Below are 15,898 nucleotides of genomic sequence, written 5' to 3'. Positions count from 1 at the left end.
TAGATTTGAAGTTCAGTTCTACTTTTCATCCACAAACTGATGGATAGAAAAACGTTGTTAACTGAAGTTTGGGAAACTTGTTGAGATGTTTAGTGGGAGATAAAACCGAAAGTTGGGATTTGATCCTTGCACAAAAAGAGTTTTCCTACAACAATTCAGTGAATAGAAGTACTAGAAAAACACCTTTTGAGATTGTTACCAGAGTGCATCATAGAGGTATATCAGAATTGAGAGACATTAGCAGTGAAGACTAGAGATGTTCAGAAGCAGAAGACTTTGCAGATCACATGGTAGCATTGCATATTCAGGTTAAGAACCATTTGGAAGACATGAATAGAAAGTATAAGGAGAAGGAAGATGAGAAGAGGAGATATAAGGAATTTGAAGTTGGCAATTAAGTGATGGTATATCTGAGAAAAGAGAGATTCTCGGTTGGAACTTATAATAAGTTGCAGATGAAGAAGTTTGGACCTTACAGGATTTTGAGAAAGTTCAGTTCTAGAAATGTATATAAAGTGGAGTTACCAGATAGTATAAGTATTTCACCTATGTTTAACATTGCAAATATTCATGAGTATCATGAACCAGAATTTAGTGAGTAGGAACCAGATCGGATTGAAAATATTTTGGACAGTAGGTTTGGGCGTAGTACCCGGAGAAGTCAGTATAAGGAGTATCTTATGAAGTGGAAGGACATACCAATTGAAGATTAATCTTGGATTTCTCAGGAAGAGGTATACCGCCTTGGTTTCCCTCTGATCCTAGAAAAGTGAGAGGATCACTTTTTCAATAACCCCATATGTCTAATGCAGGAGCATCCCCAGTTCATAGCAATCTTGCATCAACCAAAAACATTTTCCTTTATGTTTTGCTTTCTGTTTGCAGTTTCAGTTTTCCTTTCTATGTGTCCTAGTTTTGGCTCACTGAATCCTATGGAGTTGGATTCTACTTGAAGACTTGATCATCTTTCTTGCTTCCAGACCACATCGCATTTGGATCATTTTTCAGTAAGATATCTCTATCAGTTTCCTTTACAATTTCCTGTTATCATTTGGTAGTTCTTGTTACCGGTTTCTTAGACCTATTTTGGTGATCTACCGGAACCCATTCCAAAGCTTGCGGAGCCTTGGGAATTGATTTCGATGTTCCTTGGCATGTGGCTGAACTTTTCCCGTGATCTTCGTTCATCCTTTGGATTTTTTGGAGGAATCTCTTGGTGGAGGCCAACCTTGTTATTTTGCACGTTAGGTCTTGTTCTTCGATTTTTGATCCCTTTTGGGCTTACTGGATCCTTTGGATCGATATATATAATTATAATTACACATTAGAATGAAATCAATCAGAGAATCAAGTAGATATATTGTGCGTAGAAGATAGTTCTCACAATTCAACATCCTAATTGTGACCTATTATGTATGTTCTACTAGGCCTGTGAGCCGATATGTTGTAACTCGGTTGTTATTGGTTGGTTGTAGTCTATCTTCATGTAATAAAATAATTTTTTTTCCATTGCCTCCATCATATCTTTGTGCTTCTATTGTGTTTACTCTTGCTGAGTGGTTCAAATTGATCTCTTTGAGGTCCCTCCTCACCACTGACTGCTTCACTAGCTCAACATACCATAGAGTTAGATCCTAATGCTAAACTAGTCAGACCAAAGAAAAGGCCTATAAATCCCAAAATTGAGCCTTTGATGAGGAAAGAGCTATCCAAGCTTATAGAGTCTAGGATTATTTTCCCAATTAAGAATTCTTCTTGGGTAGCTAATCTTGTTCCAGTTAGGAAGAAAAATAGGGAAATCAGTCTGTGTGTAGACTTTAGGGATCTTAATAGAGCCTCCCTTAAGGACCATTATCCCCTCCCTTCCATGGAATAAATTTTATCCAAGGTTAGTGGCTCTGAAAGATTTTCATTCTTGGATGGATACTCAAGTTATAACTAAATCTTAGTCCAAGAATCTAGCCAATACAAGATTGTATTCACTACTAAATGGGACATGTATGCCTATTGTAAGATGCCTCTTGGACTAATAAATGCAGGTGCAACATTTTAGAGAGTCATGGATATGGCTTTTAATGAAGTATTAGCATAATTTGTATGAGTATATCTTGATGATATTACTATATACTCAAAGCATGCGACTGACCAATTTGCTCATCTTGAGCAAGTTTTTAAAAAGTGCAGGGAATATGGTGTGTCCTTGAACCCCAACAAGTGTGTATTTTCCATTGATCAGGGAAAACTACTTGGACACATTGTATCCAAATATGGTCTAGCCATAGACCCAGAGAGAGTGGAAGCCACTGTGTCTCTTCTGTTAAAATCCAAGAACACTGAGAGGGGGGGAGGGTGAATCAGTGTTCTACCAGTTAAAATATTTTTAACCTTATTAAAAAATCCACTTATTAACCAATATGCTTAAAAGAAAGTAACATCAAGTAATATTAGTGCAACCACATAAATCAACACCATAACACAAAGATTTATATGTAGAAAACCTCAAAGAGGAAAAACCATGGTGGGATTGGTAACCAACAATATCTATCCACTGGCCAACTAAATAAATATTACAAGAGGCGCTTGCACATGTAGAATGGAACAATGTCTAGAGCACACTTCTCATCACAAAAGGAGCCTCACTGACAACAGATCCAAAGTACTAGATTACAAATAAAAACTGAACTTAGAATATGCATCTGCTATGCTAGATGAGTTTCGGTTTAAGCATCATTTGTACCGGTTATATTGTAACCTCCCTTACTAGTAAATTAAATCACTTCCCAAACCTTTAGACAAATAATCAAGACTGATTACAGATCCTTACATTCACATTCTATCGATCAAGATCTCGCTCATAGAACATTGCATAGCCTATCGCATCCCTTATCTGTCATCTCTCAAAATGACCTAACCAGACTGACTTATATACCCATTTACATGTATAAACACAAATGCCTTATGTCAGCTTACAATCATATACAAAATATATGAGACATGTCAGCCCAAACAAAATATGAACACAAAACTATATGACTATTGTCAGATCAATCTCCTATGTTAGCCTTAGAATGCTGGTTCCAAGTTTTTCGGTTACATGCATGTAGGTTCCCTAAATGTCGGTGAAGTGAATGTCGGTTACCTTGAATGAGTGTCAATTGCCAACAATCTCCCCCTTTGGCATTGATGGCAATACTCATGTGAAAAATAGATTGTTGAAGTGTTGTACAAGTTCCTGTCCAAATTCTGATCTCCCAAAACTGATCTCAGAAGACTGCTCCCCCTGAGCTATACATTACTTCTTATGTCCCTTAACATTTTTCACATCTACCTCTCCCCCTTTGATAGTAATGCCAAAGGCCGAGGCAAAAAATAAGAAATCAATGAGATTCTGTACAAAGCAAAATTGTGAATTCGGATCTAAACATACTTGAAAATATCTAGATAAGCACCCTTCAAAAATGCCAAATAAGTATCCCAGACAGATTTTAAAATTCCCAAAATTGATATAAACCCATTTAGAATGTAAGCATGCAAAACTTCTTTTGTTAGGGTTGTTGGTGTGGGCATGTTCATCTGGTCCATACATTCCTGCTTAAGAAGTAACAAAGTATTAAGTTGGGGACTTACCAAACCTCTCAATTCTCTAGCCCGCCGGATTATCTTGTCCATTTCCTTCTCCAAGGCTGAAATATCTAACTCTAAAAGAAAATTTTGACCATCAACAGAGCTGGTCAATGATTCAGTGCCATCAAAAGTGACTACAATTTGTTCAAACTTGTCCTTATCTACCTTAATTTTATTGTCTAGGTCTGTTGTTAGTTTTGTTGTGTTAGTGCAAAATCTGTATATACGACTACATTGATGAAGAGCTTCATTAATCCTTGTGATTTCTTCTTTCAGCTTAGCTTTGTCGAATGTAATCATATTATCACAAGTGACCTTCCTAGCTATATTATACCTTTCCACCAACTATCGGTTTGACACTTATTGAAGAGTTTTGCACTCTTTTGCAATGTGCTCAGTCAAACCTTTCAACTTATTGGATGGACTTGCAACCTAATCTATCTTGCATTTTGGTGCAAGCTGCTGCAAAATTGGAATAGCTTGCTCAATAACCTACTTATCCTTCGATCCGTCCTGTTAGGACCCGAAGGCAACTGAGAGGTGGGGTGAATCAGTTGTCAATTAATTTCAACCCAAATATAACTTAATCAAACTTAATACTTAATACCGGTAAACCAAACTTAATGTCGGTAGATAGATTAGCAATAAATATTAATATCAGTGAAACTTAATGCATAGAACAGAAAGAGAAACAACATCCACAACACATAACATAGATATTTGTACGTTGAAACCCTATAAGGGGAAAAAGAACGATGGGAAACCTTACCCACAATCAAATGATACTACTATAGATAGTATGTGTATACAAAAGGGGTCTGCACATGCAGAAAAGGCCAACCACCTAGAGCTCACTGCTCAATCAAAAAATAAGAGTCACACTGACTACAATTGGATGGTTAAATCCAATGATAATGTACTGCTCAAAGTAGCATCTCCAATTCTAGATTCAGTATTGGTTAAGTTCTGATAATCACCTTCAAACCTTCCTTGAACCTTCTTTGTGGTTTGCTCATATGATCTTCAATATTTTCACATACCATGTTACAATACCACACTTCCACACTTCATCTCACAAATGAGATCTTACATAAATACCAAAGCCTAAGACCAAATGTGTAGGTCGGCTTACCAAGAATATTACAATTAAATCAATTATAAATAAGTCAAGATGTGATGCATCATGTCGGCTCAATACATTTACAATAATATACAATTAATTAAATCATCTCCATAATGTGTCATGCTGATCCGGAATAGATAATGCATGTTAGTCCATAACCTAGACCAATTTGCCAGTAACAACAAATATGCCAACCTGATTAGACCAATAACTAAAATACCAAAACCAAGTGTCCAAACCATGTCTTCAACATAACCAAGTGATCTCCAAATGATAACAAGTCATCTTCAGTGTCAGTTAACAATATAACCTGCCAGTGAACAATATACCGGTGACTGTGCATAAGTCACTGAACTTGCCAGTGAACATAATGTATCAGTTCAACATAACCAAAGATCTCCAGAAGAATAAGTGTTGACATCAATGACAAAACCAATGCAACACATCCATAATACCAACAACCTCCCCCTTTGGCATTGATGGCAACAAAAGATGGAAAAACATCTAAGTGCCAAAATAGAATACCAAAAAAACAACAACTAATAATCTCTAGAATAGATCAATACCAGAAATCAAATTACAAATGCAGAGAGTATATATCACTCCCCCAATGAATAATCTCTCCCTAAAGGATAATGTTTTTCCATAGATGTCTCTCCCCCTTTGACTTGAAATGCCAAAGCAATATAAATGCCAGATAAAACCAATTCATAGAACCAATTGTTTTAACCAACTACTCCCCCTAAGAAGTAGCTCTCCTCCATCAAAGCTAGAAAAAAAGGTTTCTCTGTTAATTCTGTTGGTTTGATGCCAATCATCAACTGTCTAAGTCTCTACTGGTGAGGGTATAACCCCAAGCTACTCTTTGAGATATTCAAAAGTTTCCTTAGGCAAAGGCTTAGTAAAGATATCTGCAATCTACTTTTTAGTATTCACATAAACCAATCTCACTTCTTTTGCTTCAACATTCTCTTTCAGAAAATTATATTTGATAGAAACATGTTTAGTCTTAGAGTAAATACTAGATTCTTAGATATATCAATTTCTATTGAATTATCACAATAAATGATTATAGGTTCTTTGCATTTTACCTTTATGTCCTTCAACACTTTCTTAATCCATAATACCTGAGTACAATTAGTTGTTGCTGCAACATATTTTGATTTTACTATTGATAATGATGTACAACTCTATTTCTTGCTCAACCATGAAATCAATCTACTACCAAGAAAGAATTATCTGCCAGTGGCTCTCTTTCTATCATCTACATCTCCTTCCCAATTTGCATCAGTGTATGAACATAAATCAAAATTTTCATCTTTAGGATACCATAAGCCAAGATTTGTTGTGCCTTGTAGATACCGGAATTTTTTTTTCACTGATTTTCTCTAGGATTACTCTGAAATCTTGAAACAATACATATTGCATTCATTATATTAGGTCTTGTTTGTGTCAAATACAGTAAACCTCCAATCATAGATTTATATCTTGTTGGATTAACAGGAGTTGAATCATCCTTAAATGTCAATTTATCAATTGTAGTCATAGGAATACTTACCGTTTTAGAATTTTCCATACCAAATTTATTCAATAGTTCTTTCAATTACTTTGTTTGACATATGAATATACCTTTATCAGTATGTGAAATCTGTAATCCTAAAAAGAATTTTATCTCCCCAATCATAGACATTTCAAATTCATCCTGTATCTTATTAGCAAAGTCTTTACATAATCCATCTTCTCCTCCAAAAATGATATCATTAACAAAAACTTCAATAACCAAGATATCATCATTAGTCACTTTGAAATATATGTTGTTGTCGGCATTACCTTTAGTGTAACCAAGCTTCAAAAGATATTTGTCCAATCTAGCATACCAAGCTCTAGGAGCTTTCTTTAATCCATACAAAGCTTTCCTTAATATACAAACCATATCTTTATCATTTGTTAATGAAAATCCATCAGGGTGTTCAATGTAAACTTCCTCTTCAAGATCACCATTTAGAAATGCACATTTTACATCCATTTGATATACTTTATAGTTCTTGTGTGCTGCAAATGCAAGAAATAATCTGACTGCCTCAATTCTAGCTACCAATGCAAAGGTTTCATTGTAATCAATTCCCTCTTTCTGTGAATATCCTTTACACACTAATCTTGCTTTGTTCCTGATTACCTTACCATCTTCATTAAGTTTATTTCTGAATACCCATTTAGTTCCAATTAAATTTTTGTCTTTAGGCCGGGGAACCAATGTCCATGTATTTCTCTTTTCAATTTGTTCTAACTCATCTTCCATAGCTTTAATCCAATGTTTATCTTCACATGCCTCAATAACAAATGCTGGTTCAATTTGAGAAATTAAACAAACCTCTGCATTTTCCAGTCTTCCTCTTGTCATAACACCTTGATACTTATTCCCAATTATCTAACTTTCAGAGTGATTTCATCTAACATACGTGGGTGTGTTTACTTGCTGTTGTTCTTCAATCACCGTGGAATTCTTTGATGATGCCAATCTGACTAGATCCACACTTTGTACCAGTGCACTCTATATAGGTTCATTTATGATCATCTCAACTGCCGGTTCAAAATCCATAGACCTTGAATTTCCTCTAAATTGTTCATCTATCTTCACATTTGCACTCTCAATGATTTTTTGTAATCTTTTATTAAAACATCTATATGCTTTTCTCTTAGATGAATAAACAAGAAATATTCCTTCATCACTTCTAGGATCAAATTTACCAATATACTCATCTCTCCTAATATAGCATTTGCTTCCAAATATTCTGAAGTATTTAAGAGTAGGAGTATTACCAAACCATAGTTCATAAGGGGTCTTACCATTTTCACCTTTGATGTGAACTCTGTTAAAAGTGTAAACCATTGTGTTCACTGCTTCTCTTTAGTACACGTGAGGTAGATTTTCTTCTAATATCATCCTTCTAGTTGCATCCAGAATAGTTATGTTCTTCCTTTCCACAACTCCATTTTGCTGAGGTGTCTGGGGTGTTGATAGTTGTCTTCCAATTCCATTCACTTCACAAAATGTATTAAACTCCTTAGATGTGAATTCACCTTCTTGATCTGATCTTAAACATTTGATTTTCTTACCGGTTTCATTCTCTACCATTGCCTTGAATAATTTGAATTTCCCAAAAGCTTTTTATTTCTCCCTGAGAAAAGTAACCCAACACATTCTAGAATATTCATCAATGATTAGCATAAAGTATCTATCTCCCTGTAGACTTCTTGTTCTTACCGAACCACACAAGTCAGTATGGATTAAATCAAGAACATTATTGGATTTCTCATAAATACTCTTAAAAGTTTTTCTAACTTTCTTAACCATTTGACATTCCTTACATATTGGATTATGAGGTTTTACAATCTTAGGTAAATCCCTTACTTCCTTAGATGAACTAATCTTTATAATGCAATCAAAATTCACATGACAAAGTCTTTTATGCCATAACCAACTTTCATCAATATGTGCAATCAAGCATGTCTTTTCATTGTTGTTCAAATGAAAGATATTACCTCTAGTCTGATTACTAGTTGCAATCTCCAAACCAATTCTATTCATGATTTTGTATTTACCATTCTTGAATTGTAACTAAAATCCCTTTTCAACTAATTGGCCAACACTCAAAAGATTATGCTTCAAACCTTCAACATAATAAATTTTGTCAGTATTGTGCTTACCATCAAAAGATATAGTGTCTTTTCCTCTAATCAAACAAGCTTTATCATCCCCAAATCTTACTAGACCTCCATTGTATTCCTGAAAAGATAAGAATTTACTTTTATCACCAGTCATATGATGTGAACATCCGGAATCTATAATCCATTCATCCTTTTCTTGAATTTAAGCTGCCAGGGCCTACTCTACCGGTGGAATAGTAGGTGCCAGTTGATCTTATTTTATTGCAACAAAAGCCCATCCATTGTCTATCATTTCTTCATCAGAATCATCAGTAACTCCTTCATCAACATAGTAACATGATTTGTCTCTATTCTTCTTAAATCTGTATCTCTGATATTCAGGGTTAGGCTTATATGTTCTTTTAGCTTCTTCTCTCAATCGTGCATGTCTATCAAGACATCTAGATGCCATATGACCAACTTTATTGCAGTTAAAATATTTAAATGGTGCTTTACCTTCATACTTACTTCCAATAGGACCTTTAGGCATTTTCCTTGTAAATAGTGCTTCAAGTTCTTCCAGTTCTTCATTTTCCTTCCTGATATCTTCAAGTTCTCTTGTATAAAGTGCTTTCCAATCAGATTTGTCAGATGATGATAATGATGATGCTTTGAAGGCTAAATCTATTTTATTGTAGCAATAGGACCAAATTCCTCAAGCTCAAATGCTAAAAGTTTTCCAACCAAGGTATATCTAGATACTGATGTATTAGGCATTGTTCTCAACTCATTAATAGCAGTTACTTTCATTTTGTATGCCGGTGGAAATTCTCTTAAAACTTTAGAAACAATTTCATCTTCACTCAAGGATCCTCCACAACATTGCATTCCCAAAACAATTTAATTAACCCTTTCCATAAAAGAAAAAATTCTTTCATCTTCATCCATTTTCATATTTTCATACCTGACCCTGAAATCATTCTAGTTTTCCAATTTTGACAGTGGTATTACCTTCATTCAATGTCTCCAATTTATCCCAAATAGCTTTAGCAGTAGATCGGTCTGATAATCCCATGATTTGTTGATCTGATAACGTGCTCAAGAGTGCTTCTCTTGCTTTGCAATCATTCTCTTGATCCTTACCCAATGTTGGTGGATTAGGTTGATTCGATAAAGGAGCAACATAGTCATTCTTTGTAACATCCCATATGTCTCTTCCAATGCAATTCAGATGTGTCTCCATTCTGATCTTTCATATACCATAGTTTGTTCCATCAAGTTTCGAACTGTCCTTCCTGAAAAAGTTAGTTGCCATAGAATCTCCTCAAGTTGTTAAACTTTTGCAAAAAGAGGACTTAGCTCTGATACCAATTGTTAGGACCCAAAGGCAATGGAGAGGGGGGGTGAATTAGTTGTCAATTAATTTCAACCCAAATATAACTTAATCAAACTTGAAACTTAATACCGGTAAACCAAACTTAATGTCGGTAGATAGATTAGTAGTAAATATTAATACTGATGAAACTTAATGCATAGAATAGAAAGAGAAACAACATCCACAACATATAACAAAAAGATTTGTACGTGGAAACCCTGTAAGGGGAAAAACCATGGTGGGAAACCTTACCCACAATCAGATGATACTACTGCAGATAGTATGTGTATACAAATGGGGTCTGCACATGCAGAAAGGCCAACCGCTTAGAGCTCACTGCTTAATCACAAAATAAGAGTCACACTAACTACAATTGGATGGTTAAATCCAATGATAATGTACTACTCAAAGTAGCATCTCCAATGCTAGATTCAGTACCAGTTAAGCTCTGATAATCACCTTCAAACCTTCCTTGAATCTTCTCTATGGTCTTCAATATTCACACATACCATGTTACATTACCACACTTCCACACTTCAGTTTACATATATAACAAATCCTAAGATCAAATGTGAAGGTCAGATTACCAAGAATATTACAATTAAATCAATTACAAATAAGTCAAGATGTGATGCATCATGTCGGCTCAATACATTTACAACAATGTTTAATTAATTAAATCATCTCCAAAATGTGTTGTGCTGATCTAAAATAGATAATGCATGTTAGTCCATAAGCTAGACCAATTTGTTGGTAACAACAAATATGTCAACATGATTAGACCAATAACCAAAATACCAAAACCAAGTGTCCAAACCATGTCTTCAACATAACCAAGTGATCTCCAGATGATAACAAGTCATCTTCAGTGTCGGTGAACAATATATCGGTGATTGTGCGTAAGTCACTGAACTTGTCGATGAACATAATGTGCCAATTCAACATAACCAAAGATCTCTAGAAGGATAAGTATTGGCATGAATGACAAAACCAATTCAACACATCCATAATACCAACATTTCCTTCGTCAATTTTTGAGCTGCAACACACATCAATTCAAAACTGCTTAGTTACTCAATATTATTATTCTCAAAATGATCAACCTCTTCTTGACTGGATGAGTCAAGTGCCAACAATGAGGGACCAATAGTCAGTGAGGGTGTCAGTACCCTAACTTCAGTCTGTTCAACTTGACCTTTCTCCTATGCCTTTTGATCAACTGCATTCTTTACCTTGTCCTTAGCACCAATGGCTTCACCACTTGGTGCAGTTATTTCTGCAGCCTCTAGCTCATGAATTTCAATTATTTTAACATCAATTACCGGAGGAGGATTGTCTTCTACCGGTATGTTGATCTCTACATCTTGTACATGTGTTATTGCTAGAGGAATTTCCTTTGTTAGTTTCTGTTCCAAAACCAATGGATATCCACTTAGTATATCTTTACCCTTAGCATCAACCAAGATGTCTAGAATGTCAGACTTAGGCAGTGTATCCATTGATGTAAAGAAACCTAGTTTATCAACAAAGAACTTAACCCAAGCCTCATGAGTTTCCTTGATAATCTCATTTACTCTATTGACCATAAGACTTATATGTCGGTGTCTACTTTGAAAAATTGTTTTGTTAGCAAAATCTAGACACTGTTGCATCTCATCTCCAGTAATAGCACCACAAATAGTTAACAATTCCTAAATCTTTATATGTTTGTCTTCCTCAATAGCAGATAATCTCCTAGCATCTAACTTATTATACAAATCTACTGGTGTTTGCTTCTCAATCTCAAGTAAATCTTTCTTATATATGTCTAAGTATAACAAAATTGATTCCTCTATATCCTTTTGCTCTCTATCAGCCATATCGACATAATAGTGATGTATGTTACTCAAAATCCCATCCTTTGTAATTTGATCAATCAATTTAGGAACAAAAAGAGGACCAATAAACTTAACACTTTTACCAGACTCAAGAGTTTTATCTAGATCTAATTTCTTCTTCTTACTGGGGGTGTGAGAAAACTCCTTGGTCAGTTTCCTTTTCTTAGTAGGCTTCCTCTCCTTCAAAATTTTCTTTTGAGTTGTCAAAGGAGTGCCTTTGGTTTTCTGTAGCTTTCCTTCCTTAGGCTTCTTCCTTTGAATCCTCATGTAGATCTTAGGAATCTTTGGGGTATCTTCCTTAGTATTAGAACCAGATTCAACAAGAGCAATAAAGGTCTTTGATTTCTTCCACTTTGATACACCTTTTTCGGTTCCTACTTCCGGAGAAGCCTATACAACTGTCAAAGGAGATGTCTCTGCTAAACTAATGATTTGTTTGATCTCAAAGGACATCTTCTGGATAACCTGTCGAACCTTCTTTATTTGTCCTTCCCTTTTCTTCTTATTGAAACCTATCTTCACTTTAGATTCCTTCTGCTTTGTAGTACCAAAAAGTTTCTCCTTCTCATCAATCAAGGCATCTATAAGCATCTTGGCATAAAGATCCAATATTTGTGCATCAACCTCATAGCCCATTTAAGTAACCCAAATAGTTCTAGGTTACACTACCTCCATTAAGGTTTCATCCTTCTTGACCATGAAGCATATGTCGATAGAGTATTTGTCAACTATATGCTTAGGTACCCTTTTCCTCTTCTTCATTGCTTTCTGAAATGCTTTGAAATAACCCCACATAATGGAGTCTCTATCTAGTCCCAAATTCCTCAAGACGTCCTTAACTTTTTTCCTACCAGTATATCAAAGGCCAATTGCCTCTTACCAAATCGTGGTATCTCATTTAAAAGGAAAAGCATTAAACAGACAATGAGATTTCCATACCAAAATGTACCTTTCTTTTCTCCCTTAATCTTTCCCAAATTCAAAATCAATTCATCACACATCCATTGACATGGATCATATTTCACATTTTTCTTGACCATCTTGTGTACATAGAAGATAAAGGAACTAGAAACAGAGTTCAACCAGTCAGATTGGTTTACCTTGTATCCGATTACCATGCTTGGAAATTGAACATCTTTGTCCCTGATGGTGCTAATCTGCATCGACCAGTTGCCAAAGGTGGCACCAGTTAGCTTGTTTACTTCATTGTTCAAAAGCTTCCTCTTGCTCGGTGTCTGTCTGATCTGGGGTAAACTAGTGATAGCACAAATTGCATCCTAGGTAATTTTGTACAGTCAATCAAGCCACATGAACTCACCATGGACTTGGCTCAACATGTACCAGATCATCTCATCCTCAAACTCAGGTATCTCCAGAATACCAGTGAAACCCTAATCCTTCAGAATTTGAAATTCTAGTTTGATCAATCCATCCTTGTTCAGTAAAGTGTAAAAGTACATTGATTTAATCTTTGATGATCCTAAAACCTCCAGAGTACAATGAATATATGCTCTCTCATCTTCCACATAGAGAACTCTATCACGAACCCTAGAAAATGCATCGATCGAGTCATTGACCTTTCCAATTTGAGGACATTGCTTGAATTCTAGACATGGACGATCCTTAATGTCCACCACATCTGCCGAAGTGGGAGTAGAACCAAAAGCCATCACGATTTTAGAAAAATAACTTGAAAAACAGAGAAAATACCTCTCAACCTAAGCCGGTGAAAACCTTTGAAAATCTGCTCAGAAAATACTACAAATCGCTAGAAAATGCTCTTGATCGCCTTGATCACCTTAAACTTTCTCTACTTCATTCTGAGTGTTGTGTGATCAGAAATGAAGCAACTTATCTTTTTTATCCTATGAAACCCTAATTTCTTCTTGATATTAATGCATGTCGGCATATCCTACCAGATTCAAAATCCAATATCTCAGCGTCGGTTATCCTCCAAATTGACTTCACCGAGATCTGAAACAAGCTTTTAGACCACTACTGAGGGTAATATAGAATCTGTCATTAATTTTCCTCCCCCTAAGGCTAATGCCTTAGTTACCAGATGTGTTTCTTGTTGATGTAGGAACATTTTTCTCTTCTAGTTGAGTAACTGGTGAATTTGCTTATGTTGATTAATCATCGAACTTCCTAACCCATTTTTTAGCATGAGCTTGCTGGTTTTCATCAACCCTTTGCTTTCCCTTCTCATTGGATGTGTCATTTCCTTCCGGTGTATTCTTTCTTCTGCAATATTTGGCAATGTGTCATATTTTGTTGCATGATAACAAGTAACATTGTTCTTCTGAATTGCCTTTTTGTGTCCTTGACCATTCTTTGACCTACATTGATTAGACATATGTCCAAACTTTCTGCATGCATGACATCTCACATTCATTCTACAATCTTATGTCCTATGACCATACTTCTTACAATTTGAACACTAACCGGGAACTGCATTATTATTCTAATTTTCCCTATTCCTGCATTGACGTTCTCTATGACCAAATTTATTACAAACAAAGCATCTACCATTAAATTTATGTGCATTGGGTTGCCTTACCTATGATTTTTGATTCCGGTTGTATGGTAGATTCCCCTGATTTGCAGTACTAGAGCTTTCTCCATGCTCAAATCCAAGACCTCTAATGTCTCCAGTGTCTCTTTTATCCTTCAATAATTCATCAAGCCTTGCAAAAATGACCTTGAACTTTTCTTTGTATTCATTTGTAGCATCCAGATCACTTTTTAGGACTATCACCATTCTTTCCAACTCTTGCTCATTGTTTTGTGATTGCACCAGTTCAATTCTTAACACATCATTCTCATGTGCCAACCTAATGCATTCCTCAGATCTATCTTTCAAAGATATAGAAATATTTTCTTCATTCTTCTTCTGGTCTTCAATCTCCTTGGACCTCCTCATGGTCATGGCTTGCATTTCATTCTTCATGACTTTATTCTCCTAAGTCATCTTCTGGCATAATTCCTTAAGGTCATTCTTCTCTTCATCATCCAAACTTTAAAATTTCTTTCCTTTTAGCTTGAGTAAATGAAAACCTCTCCTACAGGGTAAGGATGAATTCCTTTGCAAAATTCAACTCATCTTGCAGCTTCAAGCGCTACTTCAAGTTCCTTTGGTAGACACATCTCCATGGATTCTCGATACATGATCTTCCTCAAGCTGTTAGACTTATTCTGAGGAACCTGGCTCTGATACCAATTGTTAGAATCCAAGAACACTCGGAGGGGGGGTGAATCAGTGTTCTACTGGTTAGAATATTTTTAACCTTATTAACAAATCCACTTATTAACCGATATGCATAAAAAAAGTAACAACAAGTAATGTTAGTGCAACCACATGAATAAACACCCTGACATAGAGATTTATACATGGAAAAACTCAAAGAGGAAAAACCACGGTGGGATTGGTGACCCACAATAGCTATCCATTGGCCAACTGAATAAAAATTACAAGAGGGGCCTACACATGCAGGAAGGCACACTGCTCATCACAAAAGGAGCCTCACTAACTTATATACCTATTTACATGTATAAAAACAAATGCCTTATGTCGGCTTATTATCATATACAAAATATATGATACATGTCGGTCGAAAAAAAACTATATGACTGTTGTTGCTTCCATGCTTATCGGATCAATCTCCTCTGTCGGCCTTAGAATACCGATTCAAAGTTTTCCAGTTACATGCTTGTTGGTCCCTGAATGCTAATGAAGTGAATTTCGGTTACCTTGATTGCTGCATCTACCATGAAGTGTGTTTCCATCAATTACAACACCTATAACCTGGATGAGTGTAAATTTCCAACATCTTCCACTTTCATATCATAAGAAAGGACTTCAAATATTCCTTAGAAGAATCAACTTTGTTAGGAGGTTTATCCCAAACCTTGTAGCTTTGGTTAAGCCTCTCATAGCCATGCTAAACAAGGATTTGCCTTTCAAATGGACCAAAGATGGGAAGGTAGGATTTGATCACATCGAGAGACCATCGCTCAGGCTCCTGCCCTAGTAAATCCAAACTATGAGAAGTATTTCATCCTTTACACCATGGGAGGAGATGTAAGGATATATGTTGTCCTAACACAGTTAAAACATGATAATTTGGAGCAGCCATAGCTTTTTTTAGTGAAGGCCTAAAGGACTATGAACTCAAGTACAACTATGTGGGAAAAAAAGTCATCACAATTGTGAGAGAGATAAAAAAATTTAGACACATTCTCTCAAACAAT

This window comes from Cryptomeria japonica, chromosome 11 (genome assembly GCF_030272615.1).
Source record: "Cryptomeria japonica chromosome 11, Sugi_1.0, whole genome shotgun sequence".
In the NCBI taxonomy this organism is placed as follows: domain Eukaryota; kingdom Viridiplantae; phylum Streptophyta; class Pinopsida; order Cupressales; family Cupressaceae; genus Cryptomeria; species Cryptomeria japonica.
Note: the sequence above shows the minus strand (reverse complement) of the source record.